Source organism: Ostrea edulis, chromosome 1 (assembly GCF_947568905.1).
Source record: "Ostrea edulis chromosome 1, xbOstEdul1.1, whole genome shotgun sequence".
Lineage (NCBI taxonomy): Eukaryota > Metazoa > Mollusca > Bivalvia > Ostreida > Ostreidae > Ostrea > Ostrea edulis.
The window spans coordinates 6,864,447-6,890,253 of NC_079164.1; the positions used below are offsets into that span (position 1 = coordinate 6,864,447).

The 25,807-nt window shown below is 35.5% G+C and overlaps 1 long non-coding RNA gene across 1 annotated transcript; it reads right to left on the minus strand.

Annotated features, from left to right (window-relative positions):
* Positions 1–2,406: 2,406 nt before the first annotated feature.
* Positions 2,407–15,190, minus strand: LOC130046437 (uncharacterized). Its single transcript, XR_007365822.2, has 4 exons — positions 15,069–15,190; positions 12,683–12,773; positions 11,245–11,424; positions 2,407–5,552 (listed from the first exon to the last, which is right to left on the minus strand). It is a non-coding gene; the product is annotated as an uncharacterized LOC130046437 (long non-coding RNA).
* Positions 15,191–25,807: the final 10,617 nt, after the last annotated feature.

Sequence of the window (25,807 nt, forward strand, 5' to 3'; positions counted from 1 at the left end):
ATTACATGCAATAAGATTCGCGGGTATCTCCATACCAAGTAAACAACAAAAATCAGAACCCCACAAAAGTTACGATATCAATACATTTTCATCGTTATCTCAGGCTTGACATTTGATTAATAGATCGTTTTGTCGCGTTACCCGCAAGTAGGAACAGTAACAAGCCCCCGCTGTTACAGCCCGTAACCCCATGCATACATCACAATATAAGGTTTTTGTTTGACGTTCCTTTGAGAATTTTTTTACTGATACAGGTGCCGTGGGGGTGCGGTTTGAATAGGTCCTCAGTACTCCTTGCTTGTCGTAAAAGGCGACTAAATGGGACGGTTCTTCGGATGAGACCGCAAAAACCGTGGTCCCGTGTCACAGCAGGTGTGGCACGACAAGACCCCCATCTCCTCAATGGCCGTAAGCGCCGAGCATAGGCCTAAATTTTGCAGCCCTTCACCGGCAATGGTGATGTCTCAATATGAGTGAAACAATCTCGAGAGGGACGTTAAACAATATACAATCAATCAATCAGAGACCTCGCCAGCTGTAGTTAAAGTACCACGAAGGAGATGGATGAACAAAACGAGAAAAGTGCCTAAGAGTGGTGGGTATCGAGACGAAAATAAAATTACTCTAAAAGGGTTAGGATTGGTCAATTAGTTTGTAAGTATGTATATTTGCCATAAGTTGTCAGTGAAACACCCGATCAATTACGATATTTTAAATATCGAAATGTGACTATGAGAACACAGTGAAAGTAATATTTGACCATCTTATAATCGAGTTTGGTTAAATTTCTACGTGTGTGGGTCTATGTTTTAGCAATCCGATACATATAGAAAAAGTAAATGGTACCTTTTCCAATCTGATTAAAATAAGATCTTTGATCCGATCCGTTATAAAATAAGATCTTTGATCCGCTCCGTTATTGTTACATATATGTCGCTACACAAAGTGTAGAGACATAACAATAACGGAGCGGATCAAAGATCTTATTTTCACCATGCGAATTGCACCTTTTCTGTCTTCAATACGATGAAGAAATGACCCACTATCGCTGAATAATGTAAGAATCTTATACAAAATGATAGCGTTTTGTGAAATTATTCCAAGTCCCTTATATTGTTCAAGATGTTATATTCTGCATGATTTAATTCTCATAAACATTGTAAACAAGTTGGTCGAATGTCCTAAATTGCTAGTCATAAAGGGGATACGTAGATCATTTTGGGGTTATGAGTTCGATACCTCTAACTTCCCTTATATTTATTGATAGTTTGGTGGTTTATCACCGATTTGTTTTATGTATATAATACATAATATATCTTAGAAATGAAGGGATTAATCTCTGATGATTGTTCTCTTATAGAGAAATCATTAAAAAATATTTTATCTGAGTGTAACGTATGTTACTAGAAATTCCGTTACGTAATATTATTCTACTTGTTTTTAATTTTTAGAGATATCATTAAAAATTATTTTATCTGAGTGTAACGTATGTTACCAGAAATTCCGTTACGTAATATTATTCTACTTGTTTTTAATTTTTTATTTATTTTTTCAGAAATGGTGCTTGTGAGAGCAGAAGTACAGAATAACTATCATGAAAAAAAAAATGTATTAAAACATAAGAACAACCATGAAAAAATGTTTTAGAAATAATATTACATCCTCCCCTTGTGGCAATACTGAAAATGTAGAATGTCTGTAGAGACAGTGAAAATAAAGGTTTAACTACCGGTCAAAGGCTACCATAATGATACATGTAAGTTTTGTCTCTCAAAATACTTATAAGCAACTGGTCATTTGAGTAATTTTGTATGACCTTTGACCTTGTGACTTGAAATCCAATGGGGGTCATCTATTCATAAGGGGGCACTAGTGTTTCAAGTTTGATGTCTATCAAGGAAAGACTTCTCAACGGACAATAGCGTATGTCCAGAGTAGTTTAACCGTTGTCCATTTGACCTCAAAATCAATAGGAGACATCTATGTCTTAAGGTTCACTTTAAATATTCATTCATAACACCGCGTGGTGGATTATACTGACATTTTCTATGGAAAGGTATTCCAAAATAAGCAACAAAAACATAAGATTCGGTATACATTTAATCAAAATGTTGGGAAATTAAACATTTTCTTTATATTATTATTGTAAACAGATTGTTAGAAACGGGTAAATATGTTTCTTTCCATTTTTTTAATAGAAATGATGTGTTTATAGTAATGAAAGGAAAAATAAGAAACATACGTTACTTTCATTGTTTATTATAACAAAGAGCAATCCAGGTTTCAAAATATGTGTCTGTTATTTCTATAAGAATCATGAGCATTCATATAGTGAAACATCAATCTTTTACTTTTGTTTTAATCGCATATTTATTGCAAATTAACAAATTCAGAAGAAAAGACACATTTGGTTATTTTTTTTTTGTTTTTTTTTTTTTTGCTTGTCTACGTTATATTTCTATTAAAATTGGTATTTCCATTGAATTAAGTGATGTCGTTATGATTTTGCAACATCAATCGTAAAGAATAACTGATGATGACATCGTTTTGGCATAATATTTTCATGGATGTACTGTTGTGTAAGTGTTGAAACATACGTTACATAATTACAGCGCTACTTGATTTACATACAAAAAAGCTATCGTTCTATATCTATTGCTAGTCTTTTGCTTTCATGTTTCATACATATTGAACTGTTCGAAAATATTTGTTAATCAATTTTATTTTCTGCCATTTCAAAGATATTGAAAGTGATATCTGGTCGTTTATTTTGCGCTCTTAAAATCTTATTGCTGACTTTTACAGCAGATAATTTCTTGTTGTGTTGATTAAATATTTTCTTTGAAAACCTGTATTTATTGTCTTTCGCAAATTACAAAAATATATGCTCAGTCAATTCCAATACAAGTTATGGAATAATGCATGGAAAATTAATGTTTATCTTACATATTATCATGTCAAGGACTCAGTAACGAAGGTTACATGTGAGAAAAATCTCGAAAAATATACCATACTTTGACCTACTGTAAAAAAAAAAAAAAAAATCTGTCATACTTAACTTGAAACAATTTGAGGTGAGTGTTCAACAGATATTTACCTTTAATAAACGCATGTTACCATATATATTTTGAATGGTCGATAAACCATGATTTTGAAACCCTCAATTGCACGCTTTTATTGACTTTGGGTGTTCAACATTGTGTCAAAGGTGACAGGGTCGCATGGCCTTGTATAGCCCCATAATCATGTACATGTCAAAAGCGATTAGTCTAAACAAAAGGATTCCGAAAGTGAATGAATAATAACACCCTTTATTGGGCATCGTAGAGGTTGTCCTAGTACACTATATCATTATTAACTTTCAGATGAATACACCAAGAACGTTATCAAAGTTTAGGGAGATATATCTGATCCCCTACGGACAAATCAATCTTCGATCAATTTATAATGAAGAAATCCGAGACCATCTTTCTGGGGATTTTTTCTCGTAAAATAGCTTATTTACTGTCATTTGTATGGATATTTATTTGTTTGCGCTCAGTGTTTCATGGATAAGTGCATAAATGATTTGCGTAAATCTTTTTTTTATGAAAGTGACCCTTCATTTTAGATCATCCGAGTACAGCCCCTGAAGCGTTCTACTTCCCAACTTGAACATTGTGTGAACGGTGAGCAAACGGTGAACGCACGCAGAGCTCTAGAACGGCGAGTGAACGCTGAACGTAGTACAGTGAGCAAACGTATTGTGCAAACGGAGCGCAAGCGCAAAGTAAACGGTGAACTCACATTGAACGCAAAATGAAGGATTTATTTGGGGGGGGGGGGTTAAAATAAATATAAAGACACTTCAGAAATATAATGCACATATACTGGTACATACACAATGCATATTTTTATATACAGTGTATTTTAACACGCTGTACCATAGCTTGGCGTGCTTTCCTTTGTTAAAAGTGTGGGTTATCTGTACATAACCCACACTTTTCTTCAAACCCCTCCCACATTCTCGAAAGAAAAAAAACAACACCATCACTGTCCATTGTATGACGTTCCTCCAGATCAAAATTGCACATATCAAACACGGATAACTGTGTCGGACTAAGTTCTCCAAATACATTATAGATATTCTCACTGAATCTCACTTAAACCTTGATACAAGATAATATCGTCAATGGTCTCGTCCCAAAGACTTTCTATTTCCACATTCTCCTTAAGTCGAGAAACACGTGTACATATAAATACGGGTAGCATTTATAAAGAGTTTTATAAAAGACCCAGTCACGTGATAAGAATGCGTTTGAGAGATAAACTTGTTTAGCGGACAGAGTGAATCAGACTTGTGTTTCTTTTATGGTTTCGCATCTTACAATTTTTAATTTTTTCTCTCTTATGTTTCACCATTTATTTTTGTTTTTAATATATTGTATAGACATGTACATGTTTTTTCAGCCAATTTAGTCAAAATATGTATTAGAATGAAGGATATCAAATAGGATTTTCAAAAGAGTAACCACCATCATCAGTTGAATATATTGCTAAATTTTTAAACAGAAAAATTCATGAATATGGGTTCTAAGAATTTTATTCGAATTTTTAAATTTCAATATCATATGGGGTAACTACTACATAGTGACTTTCAGAATTTACGAGCGCGGGCGTTTGGGAATTAACAGCACATTTGCTTGGGTCATAATATATGAATACACATCTAACCTTATACATATCAAATAATCAACATGGTCGGAAGCTTAAAAATGGCGGCGATTCAACTCGCTTAATTATTTACAGGCCGAAGTTCTGCAAGAAATAAAACTTACTGTATCTGTTCTTGTGATGTGCACATCCCAATATAGCTAAATCACAGTCTTATATCCTTACATGTTGCAAATATAATCTTTAAATTTAATTTTGGCAGGTTTTTTTTCTGTCAACCATCTCAACCTGCCCGGAACTCTTCTTTTAAAATGCATCGAATTTTCCAGAAACGTCATTTTTGGTTCGCGTGATACGTTCTCGCTCGAGGTATCATATGACGTCATACATAATGGCGCGTAAAATCTAAGAGTGAATATGCATATTGCTAGATTTGAAACCCGAAAACTACGCAATATATTTCATTTAAAACACATCTACAATCGCCTGCTGTCCAATCCTGTTATGTATTATACATACAAAGATATATTGTTTAGATTAAATATATAAAATCATTTTTGCATAAAAGAATAGGTTTGCTTGAAACATAAAAGCATTAGGCAAATTATGATTTGCTTTAAACATTAAAATGTTTAGTAACTTGCAATATGTCCTTTAATTCAATTCGCAAATAAAATAATTTCTTGCGGTACATATTCTGTTAATCCTGATAGCGGGCAAACCAACAACACTAAACATCATGAAACATCCATCCGACTGATAACCAACGTTAGCGTATTCTGGTAGTTTTTGGAATTCTTGAACAGGACGGGAACCCAGTGAAGTGATGATTTTCCCAGTAGTCTTGTTAAAAGTCCCGTCTATCCAGACAAATAGATTACTAGATCGGTAAAGACCAGCTGAAATAAAAAAAAAAAAAAAACATTAAATGATTATCTACCTTAAGATATAATCTTAATGAAATATGCAAACATTCGTCGAGTAATATTCTATTCAATTATGTACATGGAAGGTGAAGATAACGAACAGTGATCACTCTCATAACTCCTATAAGCAACACAAAGTAGATAGCTAGACTAACACGGACCCCTGGACACACCAGAGGTGAGATCAGGTGCCTAGAAGGAGTAAGCATCCCCTGTCGCCAAGTCACACCCGCCGTGAGCCTTATATCTTTATAAGATAAACGGAGTTAGCCAAAGTCAGTGCAATACACCGGGTCGATTTGACCAAGAGTAAAATTTTGAGATTGGAATATATATTATATACCTATTTTATCATTCTAAAATTCTCATATGACAAAACTAAGATAATATTCTCACCGAATATCGCGCCAATTCGTGGAATTTTTTCACCTAAATCGTTATGTTTAGTACCTTGCGGCCGTTTCACTAACCGATCGTAGATCGTAAATGTACGATTGCGTTTGCAACCACTTTGACGCGCATGTACATGTATACGAGCGTTTTATGAAACCTATCGTAGTCGTAACATGCACTTACGATTGCGATTTACCTCTGACTTTTTAGAACTCTTTTCTCTGTGGAGGTAGATTTAAGATTATTCCTACCATGGATAAAAATATCCATTCATTATTTCCTCATGCTTTTAAACATATCCTTATCGTCTGCAGTAACCCATGCATGTTGTCAACAAAAACAACGGAAATTTTGAGCCCGATCTCCAGTGTAACGTAAAGAAAGTTCCTAGAATGTTAAAAGAGGATAATTTTTATTGACTTTCATGTAACTTAAAATTGGGGAAAAAACGATATAGGAAATAATATAAAAAGATCTACATTTTATAGAATTTTAAATGCCATGTATCGATCTGCTCAAGTGAGTCAAGTTTCCATCAATAAGTAAATTATATTCAAAGAATTTAAAAAAAAAATAATAAGGAAATGAAATGATATTGATAAAAAAAAAATATGATAATAAAATGAAAATGAAATTGCACACAAGTATAGGAAATTTTATCCTGCATCGAACACATTTCAAACAATGGATATATACACGCATTCATTTAATCATTATTGTAAAATAAGCCGTGTCACTAATGACCTATCTATTCGCGTATTTGTATAAATTTCAAATCATGGACTCAATTTATTTTCCCCATGCATTTGTTTTGGGGGGTTTTTTTGGGGGGGGGTGTATATTTTTTCGTTTACGCATGTAAGCATATACTTCCAGCTTTACGTGATGGTGTATAATCCAGATCATTTATTAAAAATCATTATTGATAAATGCACTTTATAAAAAGGAGTCGGAACCCCAAGGGTCCGATAATGACCTATTCCTTTTCTGTGTATACATGTAGGCCTAGTTTGTATTTTTGATTTCTAACGACCTTCATAAAACTACAGAAACGTGCCACCTGCAAAATTAGGATTTTAACCCCTCTCTCATTACCAAATCATGTTATCATATTTCCCTTAAAATTTGTAATGTTTATCATTCGAATGTGCATGTATCATGCAGTTAGTCAGTTGCATCAAAGCTATTGATCCGACGGAAAAAAATAGCCGAGTACGTCGAATCGCAACGTCTCGTGTTTAAATCAACTGTTACTAAAGAAACTTAATTTCCGAACATGTCTATGAGAATTACTGTCTTGAATTCTGCCTAATGTTAAATATACATATAAACTAACGATGAGGCAGGCACGTGTAGCACGTGTTACTTCTCTAACAACAGTGTTCGTTATCATCACGTGTTCGATATATTGATTACCTAACCCCTCCTCAATTTTAAAAAAAATGGAAATATGGGAGTACAGCGATGAATTTATTGCCTTTACATTTATTTCGGCAGACTGGTCACAAGGGCTAAGCCCGTTTTGGGTCCGAACTCTGTGATACAATAAATCTATATTTACTCTATTCATGGTATCACAGAGTTCGGGCCCAAAATGGGCTTAGCCCCTGTGAAACTGACATTTCTGTAGTTGTGCGTAACAAAGAAGGACACTATTCTTGTGCAAAAGCAAACTGCAAGTCATTGTGATTGTTTTCTTCCTACAAAGTATTAAAAAAAACTCAGTCGAATAAATACTATTACAAAATGATCTCAGGCAGGGACAGCATGGCGGCCAAATTGCCTATTTACGTGCATGTAGCAGCACTTACGATATCCCTAGACCACTCGTAAGGTTACGATCAATATTGATCGTAAATCGCAAGTCTTAACTTTTAGTGGAACGGTCGTACGTGCTACGTTCACATTTAAGTATACGTTATGATCTATGATCGGTTAGTGAAACGGCCGCCTGGTTTTGATTTCAAACATGATGGGCGACTTTGTGGTTAAGAAGGCATTGATCTTTGAAAGATTACATTCATATACAGAAAGAATCTGGGGCGCGTTTTACAAAGACCTTACGACTTAAGGCCAACTTTACATACTGGAATTTTCCAGTTTATTGTAAGATCATTCACTCCAAATGCAAAATATCTTTTTTAAAATGTTGAAAATTAAGCCTGAGAAAAGTTTTACTTCACTCACTCAAAGTAATAACTGTGTAATACAATTTAAGACTTGCGACTTTGTCATAAGTTGTTTTGTAAAACGCGCCCCTGATTCGCTCTATGTTTCTGAAAAGAGAATGGTATATTTTTGGCACTTCGTAAGAATTCAAAAAGCTTCGATGCTATATAATGCTGATCACCAGCATCTTACACCAATGAGTAGTGTATAAAATCTTCATGAAAATAAACCAATTGTCATTTTTAACAGAAGGCCAAGTTAAGATAACGAACAGTGATCAATCTCATAAATTCTATATTGTACAAGATATGCAAAATTAAGACACGGGAAAACAGGGACCCCAGGACACACCAGCGGTGGGATCAGATGCTATGTTACAGGGACTTAGTGGATGTAATGCCATTGTTATGCTTTCAATTCGTAAAATCAAATAAATTATGTACACACACAGAGTGTTAACCACGGCATTGATTTTCCTGGACGAATCAGCAAGAAACAAATGGCTGTGTTTAAATGTAGACATGCAATATCTTCTGGCTCCATCATGGGATTTGTTTTTGTACACCAACATGTAGCACCCATTTGACAGTTCGCTGTAAGTGAAACCTCTGGCTTGACATTCTGAAATTTAGCGATACGAAGATTATTTCTACTTTTTATTTGTTTCAACAGACATAATAGTATTCCCAGTTAAGGATAATACAGCATTTAAGTATCCGATTTAAAAAAAAAAGTCTCCAAGAATACTTATCATTTCCATTAGTGGAACTCTTCAAATTAAAGGCGCGTAAAGTCGTGCTACCGGGACAACATACGTAAACATTACTTAGGCATACGTAATATAAATTATAGTATCGAATACATATTATAACCGACTGCAAACAACGACACTGATTAAAATTCTAAAGGCAAATTTAGGAATTTGGTTATTCTTACAAGAAAACGGACGAACTTATTAAACTATGTGAATCATTAGATTTAATGATACTAAATCTGCCCCCTGGACCCTGGACCCACTGCCTCATAAAGTGCTGCCCCTGGATATAAAACATCAATCGCAAGAAGAACTGTGAAGGGAAAAACCAATATGCACATCCGACACAATGACTTTTCTTGTAATTGATGGGATTCATATGTTATTAAAATTATTCTGTCAGATTATGAAGACATTTTATTTTATCATACCATTTGGACAGGTTCATATGGCATGGACTTTGTAATGGTTAATGTAACCCCCCCCCCCCCTCTCTCTCTCTCTCATTTTCAAATATTTTAGAATAAGTTATATATTTGCCAAACTGCATTTTTTTTAGACGTTTATAACACTCATTCACACAACAAATGCGTTTCTAAACTGCATCTAAGCTATTTTGAAAATTACAAAATATTGATTGAATTAGGACAGAGAACATCGTTGTTTGGAATTTTTATAATAGGTGTAGTAGAGTTTAAAAAAACATGTAACATCCTTGATAAATTAGTTTTAGAATATTTTTAAAATGCAGTTTGACCAATGGCTATTTTATTTAAAAGTACACCATGTACATTAACTTAAAAAGGGGGGGGGGGGGTGCTATGAACGTTTCGTATAGGAATGAGAGTACCAAACCCCCGTATGCGTAACCCGGACGGAGTTTACCCAAGATTGAGCGGAGATATAAATGTCTAGGTGTTGCGTGATTGGCTAATATCAAGAGTGAAATTATTTGGAATTGAAAGAAATATTATAGAGGTTCAAATTAATTGTCAGGATGAAAAATTATCGTACAAAATCGAGAAATGACTGAGGAAATTACCATGGTAGGGGTGTGCTTAAAATGAAGTGTGTAATTTACTGCAGATTGCTATGTGTTTTAAAAAAGTACAAATATGGCCTATAAAGGCACGGGAGCCTATATATTTTTTGTCATTTTTTATCAACACTTGGAATGAACATTGAAATGTTTGCGGTCATTTATTTAAAATCGATATAGTTAATTAGTGAGAGGGCCAAAGGTTAACATTGAGGTCTATGGGAAATGAATTGGTACTCTTTTCCCTTTATGTCCCAGTAATCTTGCACTTGCTCGCGAGACTTGTGCATTTTCTTACCAATGACGCACAAGAGTCATCAAAGCGAGATAACTCTAATGTGCTGGTAATGAGAAGTATTGTAATAGAAAACTTGGTATCAAATGAAAGATAATTAACATACACAGTGATTCACCAAAATATTTTTAAAATTGACAAGACATAGAAGAAATATCTGTTGTTAATCCCTATGAGAAAAACATATTTCTGACATATGCAAGGTGAAGATAACGAACAGTGATCAATCTCATAACTCCTATAAGCAATACAAAATAGATAGTTGGGATATAAAGTAAATCAGAATATAATTTCCAAAGAGATCTCTTGGTGAAAAAATTCCTATAACCATAGTCTTTCAAAATATGCAAAGAAAGGTAAAGGTCACCATACAAATTCTAAAATTGTTTAATTTGTTCTACAAGGGGAGATAATTCTGACAAAAAATTCAATTCACCTAAATAGTTTTGGGCATCATCAAATCTCTCTGCCATCTTTATTTTGCTAAAAACTGAGCATTTTGTTTTCACAATAAATTTAGTGCCACAGATATTAACATTTTGTGAAAATAAATGCTTTTGTGGACCGGATATCTCAAAGTTCGGATTTTCAACAACAAACGCAAATGGTAAGACATTTTAATGTTTTCGAAATTACAAACGAAATGTTTAGTAGAATAACGAAATAACAACATTATCATTATTTTACATATTTTTACCATCTCAAGTTTAAAAGGATACTAGAATTAATCGATTTAAATCTGATATAACTTGCAAGAATGAATATATGAATAATGATTTCTTATAATTACGTACTAATAGTATATATATTTTTGCACTGACCTGTCTGTATTTTTATCAATTACGTACTACATTTTTGCGTTTCTCTGGATTACGTAATACATTTTTTTCTGCTTACATACTTCATCTTTGTGGGTTTTTTTTAAATTAGGTACTACATTTTTTTCTGAATTACGTAGTACACTTTTCTGTTTTCTGCTTACATACTACATTTTTGTGTTTCTCTGCTTACGTACCACATTTTTTATCGGAGTCGTCTGTAATTTTCCAGGTTCCATCCTGTTGACATCGATATGTGACCTGCAGGTTGGACATCACATCACAGTAATAATGGACATGTTCACCGACTGCCAGAGTAGTGTTGGAAAATATATTCACACTTTGAATGTTCTTCTGGTTTACATGTGATTTGCATTCTGTGGATATAGTTGAAATAGATTTGTAGGTAAAGAGAATGTGATTAATCTTCAATTTTCCCCACATATTCTGATGACAAATTTCTTAATTTTGGCACCTGTACTTTCAAAGAGAGATCTAGTACACTATTATTTACGGCCATCCGGCATATTTTCAAACTTGACATTGGAACTCCTCGCATTTTTCAAAATGTTGCATACTATTCTTTAGTTTATGATTGGATGGAATGAAAAGTGATCCATCTCATATAAGCAATACAATATAAAGCGTTGGGCAAACACGAACCCCTAGATATACCAGAGGTGGGGCCAGGCGCCTAGGAGAAGTAAGCATCCCCTGTCGACCGGTTACACCCGCCGTGAGCCCTATTTCTTGATCAGGTAGACGGAGTTATCCGTAGTCAAAATCAGTGAGTCAAGAACGGCCAAACACTCGGTATGAAACACTTCAGACAACATTTGACCCAATGATAGGTTATATATTAACAAACTACATCGTTATAACGACCTTAGAATTTGCGAAATGATGACTTTGAATGAGACTGTTGAAACCCCTGCACCATCAACTTGTTTGTCAGTAGCCTGCCTCGATTTCAAAACTGACAATACGCAGAACAAGCTCTTGCGTATCGAATCAGTTGAGATATATAAACACTATATGCAGGTGATAATGGAATATTGCTACACAAATATGGGAAGTTGACGATGGAGAAGCTGAAATCATCCCGTTTGTCATACAGTTGAGTTGTCAGTTTGCCGTTATTGTCTACATTCAATAATTATCTAAGTATAAAACAGACGTGAATGATTCTGTAGTGTCTTTTATTTTAAGTTCACAGTGATATATTGAATCGACCTACATGTATGAATAAAAGCTATTATTGTTAATAAATAAAACGTCGTCGATATCTCTAAATGTCGAATTGAAGACCACAGCAATAGATTTTTTTCTTCTCACGTAGAAGTTTTTGAATAAATTCTGCTTCACAGGAATATAAAAACAGGTCACCTAACAATGGAGCACATTCTAACAGACTGTTGGTAGACCTTATCACTGAAGACCACAAAGATATTGCCAATGAGGAATTATATCTTCTTCTTTTTTATTTCAACGTCAGAGTACTTGTGCGTGGAACCAGAGTGGTGTTTAGCAAAGGAGATTTTGGATGACTGATCTTTAAAAATCAATATTTCCGTTTTCCATTGTTGTTGAAGAAGCAAATGTCTATGATGTCAAAAAGTCTAGTTTTTAGTTTACCTGGTTTGCTGCAGATCACTTTTTTGTTAGCAAGGATTTCACAGCGCTCATATTCCCCACATGTTGTTTCAGTGCAGGGAGCTGTGTCTATCTGTTAAGAGGCACATACGTTCCATCACAGACATGTTATATGAAAGGTGGACATAACGAACAGTGATGAAATATGTTTATAAACCTGTCTCAGGTTTACTCCTTCGTCTTAACATATTGCATTGTAATGTATCAATATACAATGAAATCGTAAGCTATTAAGGTGTAACTGCTTCTAATTTCTGGTACTTTTAATTTAAGATCACACACATATCATTCTACTTATCTGTTCAATAACAACATGTATTAAGTGTTTTGCAGTACATGACTACAGGGTGTATTCAATAATGGCTTATTGACCTATGTGACCTAGTTTCCGAATTTGGAAAAGTCGACGTTCTAGTTTCAAAATCTTGTTTAGGAGAGGCAATACACAGGTTGTTTGAGAAGTTAATATAATTATACGTTTGGGATACGAAATTATAATTCAATAAAAACAAGACTGTAACTTTTGTAGAAAGAGTAATATGTAGAATTTCATTAGATGTCACATTGCTGGGGTCTGGACCTAACAGCTGATTTCAACAGTGTTCTAAAGAGGCTTATTACCATGCGTGAATTCAGCTCAGTGAACTTACAACGAGCACTTCATAACAGCGTTAAGGTGTCCCGAGTAAAATTAAAACAAACCTCATAAAATGTTCCACAGTGTACTTCACAGTATATGACGTCACAATATAAAAGTACGTCACGACGTACATGTCTATAGTTGTATCACGGGGAAAATGTCATCATAATATGAGACTTTGGGTCCAAATGAGGTAATTGTGTAACAGAGAAATAATTATAGGTTATAGACTTTGTATGGGAAAATATGACGACCGAGTTTTTTGGCGCGTAGACGAACCGAGCTTGCGAGGTCCGTCCGCGACAAAAAACGAGGTCGTCATGTTTTCCCATACAAAGTCTATAACCTTCTTATTATATACTTTCAATTGCATTTAGAAACTATCAATAATTTATTTTAACAATTTCTTTATCGGTTTAACTGAGTAAAAGATAAAAAAAAAATTGAAAATTAACGACGTAGTAATTTGCTTGTGTATTGATTATGACGTAATGTTTGGGGGCCGGAATGTTTCCGGGATATATCGTGTGATAACAGTTGTGCTAAATAGGAATGTGACAGATCAAATGTAAAACTTCAGTGTGAGTCAATCGAGCTGTACGTCGAGTGTCTGTACTCTGCACTTTTCTATCATCGATTGTATACGACAACGAAGAAACGACCCGGGTTTTCTTTCCTGCACGATATTCGAAGTATATCTGAGAGCAATGGTAGTTATGGGGGTGATTAAATAATTATAACGGTGAAAACAGAAATAAACAATTATAACGTTTGTGAGCTTGATTAAACGGGCATTATAGGAGAAACAATAAATATGCAAGTACTTTTTTTTTTAATTCGCGTGGTTGCGTGTATAGACTATGGATAAGTGTAGATTCAGATGTATCATTAATAAGAATTATACTGAAAACGTTTCATTTGTTAAACAATGCTAAAATGCAGAGAGATCACCACCGAGAACAATGTGATGACAGGAACATAGACCAAAGTTGAAAGGGGTGTGGCAGCCAGAGGAAATATTGGAAGGGGGGGGGGGGGGGCAAGGGTTAAATTCATAGCGTGCTATAAACAAAAAGTGAGAGGCGGCAACCAACCAATGCATGGAACTTTGCCAGCAATAAAGACTTTCCAATTGGATGTAACAAAAAAGGATACATGACGATGTATACGATGTCTCTAGCTGTTTCTATCTAATATACATAAAAACGAAAATGATATATTCATTAATCTATATTTTAGTTTCCATAATTTGTATGTAATGAATCCAATTGTGCATCAGCAACATCAATGTTGATAGGCCCATGATTAATTATCAAAATAGATATAATAGTTAGTGCATAGATTATGAAAATTCAAGAAATTTGCCATTGTCGGATGCACACGGCTGATCTCGTCTTCTATTTATCACTTGATGAGTACAAGACGAGATCAGCCGTGGGTCTCCGGCGATGGAATTTTGGATTACCTGTAGAAATGATAGCTCACGAATATAATTTCAATATCAATTCCTGTACTAATATCGAATTTATACCAACTGCTTTGTGTGTTAATGGGGGGGGGGGGGGGGGGGGGAATATACGAACAAGTAATTTAGTTGATACTTGTAAATAATACGCATGTCAAGTACATAATTCATTGCACCATGATTTGATTTTGTGGGTTATCCAAGTTGTATATAAGTATACAAGAAACATTCCATTACAGTTTTAACTATATATAAATACACACCAAGTTCACTAGTCATGTTATGCTCTGGACCAGTCGCGGCAGCTCAATGCTATTGTAGCCGGGAGGTCGTGAGTTCGAGCTCCGCTCGTGCCAAGGCCGCGTCAAACCTAAGTCTCTAATAATAATCATAATGCTCCTTCGCCAAACGCTCGATATTTAGAAGTGAGAATCACGGGTCTTTTAGATATGACCTTAAAACTGTCGCGGCACGTTAAAAACATTCACTGCTACGGTCCTGAGCGTAGGTACTTCACCTACAGCTGATGACGTCTCAATATGAGTGAACACATCTCGACGGGACGTTAACAAACAGCTAACATTATGATCAGAAAGTTGGGTCACTCGTTTCTTTAAAACATCAAAGAAGTGCCGGAGCTTTGTCATTTGTGCATAGGAATTTGGCATTTTACATTCTTTAATATCATTTATTGTCTCATGATAGAAAGATTATCTATAATAAGATTTAATTCGATAGATAAATCAACGCGAATTCCAATCAGGTCTATGGAAATAATTTTGCCTGAAAACAGAAAATTAAACTAGATTCTTATAAATTTGATTTGTTCAGTGCTAAATATAATTTAATATACGACAGTAATTTATTACGACCTATCATTTCAGGAGAGAAAAAATATTATAGCACTTTATTTTACTTATGAAAATTGCTTTGAATGTTTACTTCAATATCATACAATATCATAAGTCCCAGTGCATACTATATACTTTGAAAAAAGTACATGTATCAGTTTTATTCAGGAAAGACATTTGACTAAGTTGTATGATATAGACCCCCGCATATACAGTTAGAGGTCTTCGACGTGATAAATTCGTTACACAGTTACTTAGTGACCTGATACGGAAAAATACATGGTGTGAAAAGAAAACCCGTATCGGGCTCGGCTTCGTCTCGCCCGATACGGGTTTTCTTTTCACACCATGTATTTTTCCGTATCAGGTCACTAACTAACTGTGTAACAAATAATATGTTTGTCAGGTGATTTTTTTCAGTTTTCTTTTATAATAGCCTACATAAGTCTCATGTGTTTATATATAGTGTGTACTAAAGTAATCTTTATATGACATTGTGACATTGAAATCCCCCCCCCCCCCCCCCATAGATAGTTGTATCGTCATTTAGAATAAAGAAAACCAAGGTGTATACATATTGACTTGACACATGTGAAAGATGACAATATTTAACTTCGATCAAGGCATATTTCTAAAGTTACATTGTAACTAGTTGCAGATTTAGGATATTGATACGGAAAGTAGGGTATTTGCCTCTTTTAGATAAGATTTGGCGTTGAATGTGGGAAATGCCCAAAATCTGAGTCCAGATAATTGGTACCGTATAAGTTTTACATTATGACCCCTGGGTCGAGGCCTCTGCTGGTGGACTGTTAGTCCCCGAGGGTCTCTACAGCCCAGTAGCTAAGTACTTCGTTACTAGCTTGAAAATATGGATGTATATTTAATTGCTGTTATAAAATTTAGAAATTCATTTCAAAATTAAGGATTATCTCCCTCATGCATAGCTCTTATCCTTGGACGAATTTGGCTCCACTTTTTTTGGCACGCTGTTTTTGGCTATATTTAGATCTAAAACTTCATAGTTATTTCGGATTTCAAACATTTCGGTTGAGCATCACTGAAGAGCCATTATTTGTCGAAATGCGCATCTGGTGCATCAACATTGGTACCGTATAAGTTTTACATTATGGAAATTGCTATATATGGGTGGATATTGTATCGATCCGGGTCACTTTTTAAATTCATCATATCAATGTCGACATATCCAGCCCAAACTGCAATTGGTTGAGTGTACCGAGGTGATAAACAACTGAAAGTCTAGCGGATAAAAATAGCTCTACGTCACTCGTATGATGACGTAATAGTTAAAGAGGGATTTCCCTACAGCATACATCATACGGTGTTTGTTTATGTGTTGGCAAACGATTTTTACTATCAAAAAATATGCGACGCTTGGAAGACTGACTTTTATTTAGATATTTACTTTTGATTTTGCTCGGGACACCCCGCTGTGTGACTTCTGAACTTTGGCTATTATATGTTAGTATTTTTCATTGATGTAATAGACAGTAAATACCTGTGAATAAATCTTAATCGTTGAATTGTGTTATTAATTGAATTCTAATCCACTACACAAGGTACGCTGTGTATTTCAACAGGTATGACCAAAGTGAGTTCTTTATTTCAACAGGTACACTGTATGGCTATGGTTATAAGCTGCAAACAGACGGACAAGAAACAGTATGTCCTTACATTCCATCTGATGGAATATCACTATATAAGTACCTTACTCATCTGAAGGGTTGTATGTTACTGTGACTAAGTAGCTGTAGGTTAATAAGTATTTCTAAATATTAGTATCCCCCCTCAACATAAAGTCCTTTACAAATCGTGTTCAATAGAGAATTTCAATTCAACAATGGCAACTCTTATGAACAAGACACTATGCACTCTAATTATAAATAGTGATTTTTAGCATGTTTACTGTATACATATGTGTAAATGAAAGACACCACGGTCTTCTACATCTGCTTCGTACTTAGATAATTCATGAACGGGATAAGTTTAGCTTCTCCATCGTCATCTTTTCATCTTTATGTAGCATTATTCCATTATCACTTGTGTATAGTGTTTATGTCTCCCAACTGATTCGAAATGCAAGATGATCAATTTTCAGATTGATGCAGGCTACTGTCTAACAAGTTGATGTTACAGGGTCTTCAACAGTCACGTTTAAAGTCGGTATTTTACAAATTATATTATCGTTATAATGATCTAGTTTGCCAATATAACCTATTATTGGGTCAAATACTGTCTGGTGTGTTTTATAACAATTGATAGGCAATTCATGGCACACTGATGTTGACTTCGGATTACTCCGTTTACCTTATCAAGACAGAGGGCTCGTGTTAGATGCGACCGGTTGACAGGGGATGCTTACTACTCCGAGGTACCTGATCCCACCTCTAGTACATGTATATCCAGGGGTCTGTGTTTGCGAAACTCTTTATTTTGTATTCCTTATACGAGTTATGAGATAGATCACTGATCGTTATCTTCACCTTTCATTTGCAAGACTCACAATTTGTGTTGAATATTATGTCACTATTATTTCATGCTAGATAAACGCAATTGTCAAGACCATTTTAGGGTACGCATGTATGTTTTACTTACAGATAAATGATTTGCATATTCATTTCACAACGCCGTTCTATGCGGCCCACATTGATTGAGACTTTCAACTTTTTATAACAATATTTTTTTAAATATTATCACTATGGTTATAACATTCGTAGAACACTAATTTCTGTGAGCAAGACCACGAAATCAAGTGATTTTCGAAACAGTACAGTGAATCTGGGACAAGAAATCGATGAAGATAACGAGCAGTGATGAATCTCAAAACTCCTATAAGGAATACAAAATCAATAGTTGTATTGACGAATTAGAAAATTCTGACCAACATATTGAATTTGCGAAATGTTGACTTTAAACTAGTCTGCTGAAACCCCTCTAACATTAGCTTGTCTTAATTTTAAAACTAAACATATGCTTAACAAGTTCTTGCGTATCGAATCAGTTGAGAGACATAAACACTATATTCAGGTGACAATGGACTATACCTACATAAAGATGGGAAAATGACGATGGAGAAGCTAACGTTATCATAAAGTTGAGTTGACATCGACGTTCATGAATTATGTAAGTACGAAGCAGATGTGGAAGACTTTGTGATGTCTTTTATCTAGAATTATGAGTTCAGAGACAAACATCAATACAAACACTGTTCACTTCTCACCAGTACATGCATTCCTGTTCTATCCAGGTACTGGAAATCTCCATCGGTCGTCAGATTGTGACCATTTCGATATGCCTTGGCGTAGTTCAGATCACAGGTAAGGTTCTGGAAGTTGTAGTTAATTGACAGACAGCTACTTCTTAACAGACACTCCCTAACACAAGTGAAAGGGCCAACACTTTCAAGCCTACGAAGTACATTTCCGGAAAGTCGTCCAAATCGAAAGTAATTTTTCGGATAGCACATGTCCGTGGAGGGATAAACTCGTCCATATGTAAGAGAGAGTATTACTACTGAAAATAACAAATCGTCATCATTTTCTTTTGAATCCTCATGGGTTAAAATACATATATGCAAGGTGAAGATAACGAACAGTGATCAATCTCATAACTCCTATAAGCAATACAAAATAAAGAGTTGGGCAAACACGGACCTCTGGACACACCAGAGGTGGGATCAAACAAACACAGACCCCTGGACACACCAGAGGTGGGATCTATCTAATAAATGCATGTACGCAGAATATTACTTTATATAGTTGAAGTTCTTCAACGTTACACAAGACAAACGTTACATTAATTCTTTATTGTAGCAGAATCTACCATGACATGGGTTTCATCTGAAAGAAACATTGACTACCCAATTTATATACACGAGGCTATTCCTTTTGATCAAGATAACATGGGTTTCAAATCTATAAATAAGAAATTTTGAATTAACTTACGGACTGCAGTAGGACAATTCATAGACACCTTCATGTCTGCAACAGCAGTGGTTTAAATTCTCTGAAACTGTTCATTTATGAAAACAACTTTGATCAATTTTAAAATTGTGCAACATATGCGAATATTTAAAAAAAGAAGCTTAATTTAGGTTTAATGTAGAAAATTGCACCGTAAAATAATGTTTCACAATCATGAAAATGTTCAATAATATAGAAGTTTGTTTGCGGTAGTATGCCTGTTAAATCATTTGTTTACATGCATTCATACATCAGGAAATTAACCATCAAAATTGTGTTGTTTTCATGAATTGAGAAGGAAATTGCATGTTCAGTAAATGGTGCTTTTTAAATTAAGTTATCAATTCAAGCCTCGTACTTTTCATACATTAATCAGGCAAATGAAAAAGTGAAGACAAGAAAAGTGATCAATCTTGTTTTATTCAGAATATGTGTCAACGGCACACTATTAACTAATTTTTTTGACAAATGAAATGACTCCGGCCTCTCTATCGCCAATTTCTTTGTTTTTCACATTTACTGGTGTGTGGTATATAGTAGAACAAGTAAAGAAATGACCTGCATATTATTGACGAGCTAAGACGTGGATATAACCATGAAAACCGACCCTTATGACATTTGTAATTTGTTTCGTCTATATGCAAATAAACCGTACCTGATAAAAAGCAAACATTCGTGAAAAAAAAATTATATCTAAAAAAAAGTATTTGTTACTTCACCTCTATTAAGCATAGTTCACTCACATCGGCTGTCATTAGCATTAGCTCTAGAAAACGTTCCACAAATCTTGGTTCTCAGTTCTACATATTGTATATATTGTAATGATTCAAGTGAAACATCCACCCTAAAACATTTATCATAAATCGTATCATAATTACTATAGGAAAGCTGTCACTACATATGTATTTTAACTTTGCAAGAGTAGTTAAAATGAAAGGCGAAGATAACAAACAGTGATCAATCTCATAACTCCCATAAGCAATACAAAATACATGTAGATGGTTGGGCAAACACGGACACCTGGACAGAACAGGGGTTGGATCAGGTGTCTAGGAGGAGTGAACATCCAGTGTCACAATACTGTGAAAACCCCTATCAACTTATAAATAACGGCAATAAAATTTGCAAATTGCTGACATTAAACGAGGCTATTGAACCCCTTGTAACATCAGCTTATTTGTCAGTACCCTGCCTCCATTTAAATATTGATCATATCCAGAACAGGCTCTTGCTTAGAGAATAAGTTTGGAGACATTAAATGTCATATGCAAGTGATAATGGAACATTGCTAATAAATATGGGAAGTTGACGATGGGGAAACTGAAGTCAACCCGTTTGTTTTAAAGATGAGTTGTTAGTTTGTCGTTAACAACTATGTTGACAAGAATAGCTAGGTATCGAGCAGTGTCATTTAATTCACGTTCACTGAATATCGAATCGAAATATGAATTAAAATGAGTATTATTCAATAAAACGTCGTTGTTATATCTAAATGTCGAATTGAAAACCATTGAATTGAATGCATAACAACATTTACACATTCGTTGTATTCACTTGATTGGCATTGTGCTTTCTAAAATTTCCTGCAATGTTAAGGTAGGGAAACGCCCAAATCATCGAATATTTCATCCTCTGAACGCTTTTCTCAATGACTCGATCGATTGAACTTTAGCATGTGTACATCTCTCTAAATTTGTTTATTTACTAAGAAATACAAATATTTACCTATAAATCAAGCTGGACAAAAACACGTTAGTGACACAATTATTACAGTTTTGTCTTTCTTTTACGTTCCGTCGAGGACTTTTCACTCACATTGAGACGTCACCAGCTGTAGGTGAAGTACCACAGATTTTGACCTATACTCAGCGATCAGGGGCGTTGCAATTAAGGTTCTGTGATTCTCACTTTTATGGGTAAATCCGAAGCGTTTGGCGAAAGAGCAATCACTACTTATATTTATGTGGAAAAGTGAAGATAACGAAATGTGATAAAGTTCATAACTCCTTTAAGGAATACAAAATAGAGAGTTTGCCAAGCACTGACCCCTGGATATATTAACGCATATACGAGTCTGGTCTCGTATATGCGGATTTATCGCAGTGACGCTATCTTTTATCCATTCCGGATAAATTAGGTCTATTCGGAAACGGACCAATTCAGCCTTGCCGGATCATGTAAGTCCATGTGGATTTAATTAAGATTATGTAATTTTAACTTCCTTTCTAGAATAATCGAGAAATAAGTTAAGTGGGTAAATTTGCGGAGAGCAGAATATTGCTCAATTTGTTTTTTAGGAAACCATAGGATTTTTATTTGTGACTCAAAACATTATTTACTTGTGTTTAAAAGCTGATACGCTTATCGATGGCAATTTCCAGCATTGATTTGTTCTGGATTTAACAGTGTTTGATATTAACACGTGTATTTAGGGTATTTTTGTTAGGAAAGTCTTTTGTATATTATATTATTATTATTGTTTTTTCCTGAGCAAAGTGCCCAAAGCTAAATCAAGGAGATCCATTATTACCACTCGAAACAGTGCAAAAAAAGCAAGAAGTGAGCCCCCGGTCCAACCCGAGCTCGAACTTCCGCGCATGACAGCGGCTTCAAAAGGACCAACTTCGTCTGTACCGGTACCATCATCTGAACTCCACCCGCCTTTAGTATTAACCTCGGCCCCTGAAATAGTCACACATTCCAATGTATCGCCAGCAGTACAGACAGCTCCGACCTCGGGCTTGGCGGCTAGCAGCACTACAGGTACGGGCTTTAGTGAGAATGGTGCATGTACTGGTATGCAGCCAGTTAGGTTTGTGTCTAATCTTAGTATACCTTGTATGGCTAACTCTACCCAGTTATCGCTAGGGTATCATGTTGATAATTCATTTAACTAAAACTTGCTAACGGGGAATATATCAATTTGGCTAATCTCCTGGTGCGTGACCCCAGTAAATTACAACTCTCAACTTTGTCAATGGACGCGCAAGGTCAATTTATTGCCCAACCAAGGCAGAGTAACTAAATAACATCAATTGACAAATGGACTGATGCTTTTTTAATTTTTGCTAGCATCAATCTAGCAGCACACCCTGACAAAACACAGCAACTGCTCAAGTACTTGCACGACGTTAGACTAGAGGCAGAAAAATCGCAGGGTTGGGTCACGGAAGATGAACAGTTCAGGTTACGTATGGCACTAAACCCATCAAGTAATTGGAGGGGGGGGGGGGGGGGGGTAATTGACAATGAGCTGTGGCTTATATACATGTTACCATCTGCAACATACCCCAGTTAAAAGCCATCACCATACTACAAATGCTTTGATTACAATTACAAAGCAAAATGCAACAGGGTACAGTGCACATACGCATATCGCTGTATTAAGTGCAACGATATGCACCCAGCATTGCTTTGTTTAAATACCCAAGCAGCACAAGCTCAGACATCCCCCAATGTTAATCGGGCCTTTCCTGCAAGTGGAACAACAGGGCAGCAAACCCCGTACCATTTCTATGCCAAAAAACAACCTGGGCAACAGTCAAGACATTTGGGCACTTACACTGCTGTCAAATACACATCCTTCGACACAGTTATACAAACCATAAGCACAATGGGAAAGGGGGCGGTCATAACAAAATGTGATATTAAAAATGCATTTCAGTTACTTCGAGTCTCTCCAGGTGATTCCAAGTTACTGGGATTGTGCGTTAAGGGAAATTACTACTATGACAAATGTTTGCCTATTGAATGTGCTATTTCTTGTAAAATATTTGAAACATTCTCAACGTTCTTAGAATGGGTGGTTAGGGATAAAACGGGTGTGCAAACTATTCATTATTATTTGGATGATTTCATTTTCATTGGTAGTGCAAACACAGATTAATGTAACATACTTATGCAAACCTTCCAGGAAGTATGTGTTGGTATTGGGGTTTCTCTTAACCAGGACAAAACAGTAGCACCTACTACTTGCCTAGTATTCCTTGGGCTACTAATTGACAAAATTCAGATGCAAATTAGAATCCCCCATGATAAAGTTACTGAACTTGCCCAACTTCTACAATTCTGGGTGGGCAAAGAAAAAATAAAGTTATCGGAACTCCAAGCTTTAATGGGCAAGATAATTTTTTTCAGCAAAGCAATACCAGGCAGCAGAGCCTTTAACAGGCGTTTTTACAATGCCATGATAGGGTTAGATAACCCATTTTTACACATAAGAATAACTAGGCCTATGAGGGAAGACTTGAGAACTTGGCTTGTATTTATAAAACAATTTAATGGGTTGGTGTATTTCCCAGACAGTCAGTGGAATTCTTCTGATACACTTCAACTTTTCACAGACAGCGCTGGATCAGCAGAGTTAGGCTGGGGGTGCTATTTTAAGGGTGAATGGATCTTTTTACAATGACCAACGGAATGGGCTAATACAGCAATTTTGAGGGAGATTACTGTTTTAGAATTGATACCTATTGTGTTATCTGTGGTGGTGTGGGGGATTAAATTACAAAATTATTTTTTTTATTTTTTTCATAGACAATGTAGCTTTAGTTCATATATTGAATAAACAATCATCTAGGTCAGAGAGAGTAATGTCATTAATAAGGCAACTCATGTTAGCATTATTACGATACAATATTCAGTTTAAAGCCAATCATATACCAGGCAAAGGTAATAGTATTGCTGATGCAATATCCCGCAAAAAGTGAGAGGTTTTCAGGCGCCTTGCACCAGCAGCGGACACGGAGCCGCAGGCTATTCCAGAGCCATTCCTGATCTTACTCTCTCGGATGAGGTAGAGCGATTATTCAACGCATCTATGTCAATTAATACCGCACACGCATACAGAATGGGGATCCAAGCCTTCGACCAATTTCGGAAGACAAAAGGATAGTTGATTATCTGGCCTCCACCAGAGACACACATAAATATGTTCATTGCCCAACTATCAATAAGAGATTATAAACACTCAACAGCAAAGTCATATATTTCAGTAATTAGCTTTTATTACAAACTTAAGGGCTTATATGACCCAACTAAAACCCTTGTGGTGCAAAAGCTCTTGCAAGGCATGAAAAGATCAGATCCGGGGGTTGATAGTCGATTACCAATTACATTGGATATCTTGTTTATCATAATTCCAAAACTTCAAATAGTTTGTAGCAGTGCTTATGAAGCAGCCCTGTATAAGGCAGCGTTCTTGCTCGCATTTCATGTCTTGCTACGAATTGGTGAAATTGCCTTGTCAAAAGGCAATACAGTCAAAACTATACTACAACTACAGGATGTTTCATTAAGTCCAAGTAAATTGACAATTAACATAAAACATTCAAAAACAGATCAAATGGGCAAAGGGGTGGCATTATGTGTGCAGGCATCACATGGGGCTATGTGTCCTATTGGGGCTATGCAAGAGTACTTACAAGTGTGTCCACATATGTCGGGGCCTCTATTTTGTCATTTCTCAGGAAAACCTCTGACGCGTTATTAGTTTAGTTCAGCGTTAGATAAATCATTAAATATATCTGACATAGATAGTAGAAATTTTAACTCTCACCCATTTCGGATTGGGACAGCAACTACTCTCGCTCATAAGGGGGCAACAAAGGAAGTTATTCAAAATGCAGGTCGTTGGCTTTCTAATGCATATTGTTCATACATCCGATAAGCATTCAGTTGTCTAACATGCATTTGGTTTTTGCTTCTATTTAGGCTATTATAAAGTTTGGATCGTTGGATCATCCACTATCAAGAGAGCCTTTTTAGCATCAAGATCAAGAACAGGGGGTCATAACCTTAATATTCCGAATACACATATATGGTGACAGGGCTATGGGGGATGGTATTGAGTCAGCTGGTGCCTAAACTCCAACTGCTGCAACAATTAGAAGAGGATCCCAATCTTATTATCATTCACTGTGGGGCAAACAATTTGGGTCTTGTCCAATTGAAAGCCCTGCCACAGCAACTGCAAGTAGCACTTTCAAAGGTATCGAAACTTTTCTGCAATTCTAAATTAGTTTGGTCATGTCTCCTTCCCAGGTGCGTATGGCGTTATTCTAGTAATATAAAAGCCATGGAAAATACCCGAACTAGAGTGAACAGGGAGGCTATTCGATTTATTACATCACAGGGTGGGACATACATTAAACATGCACAATTCGAGGG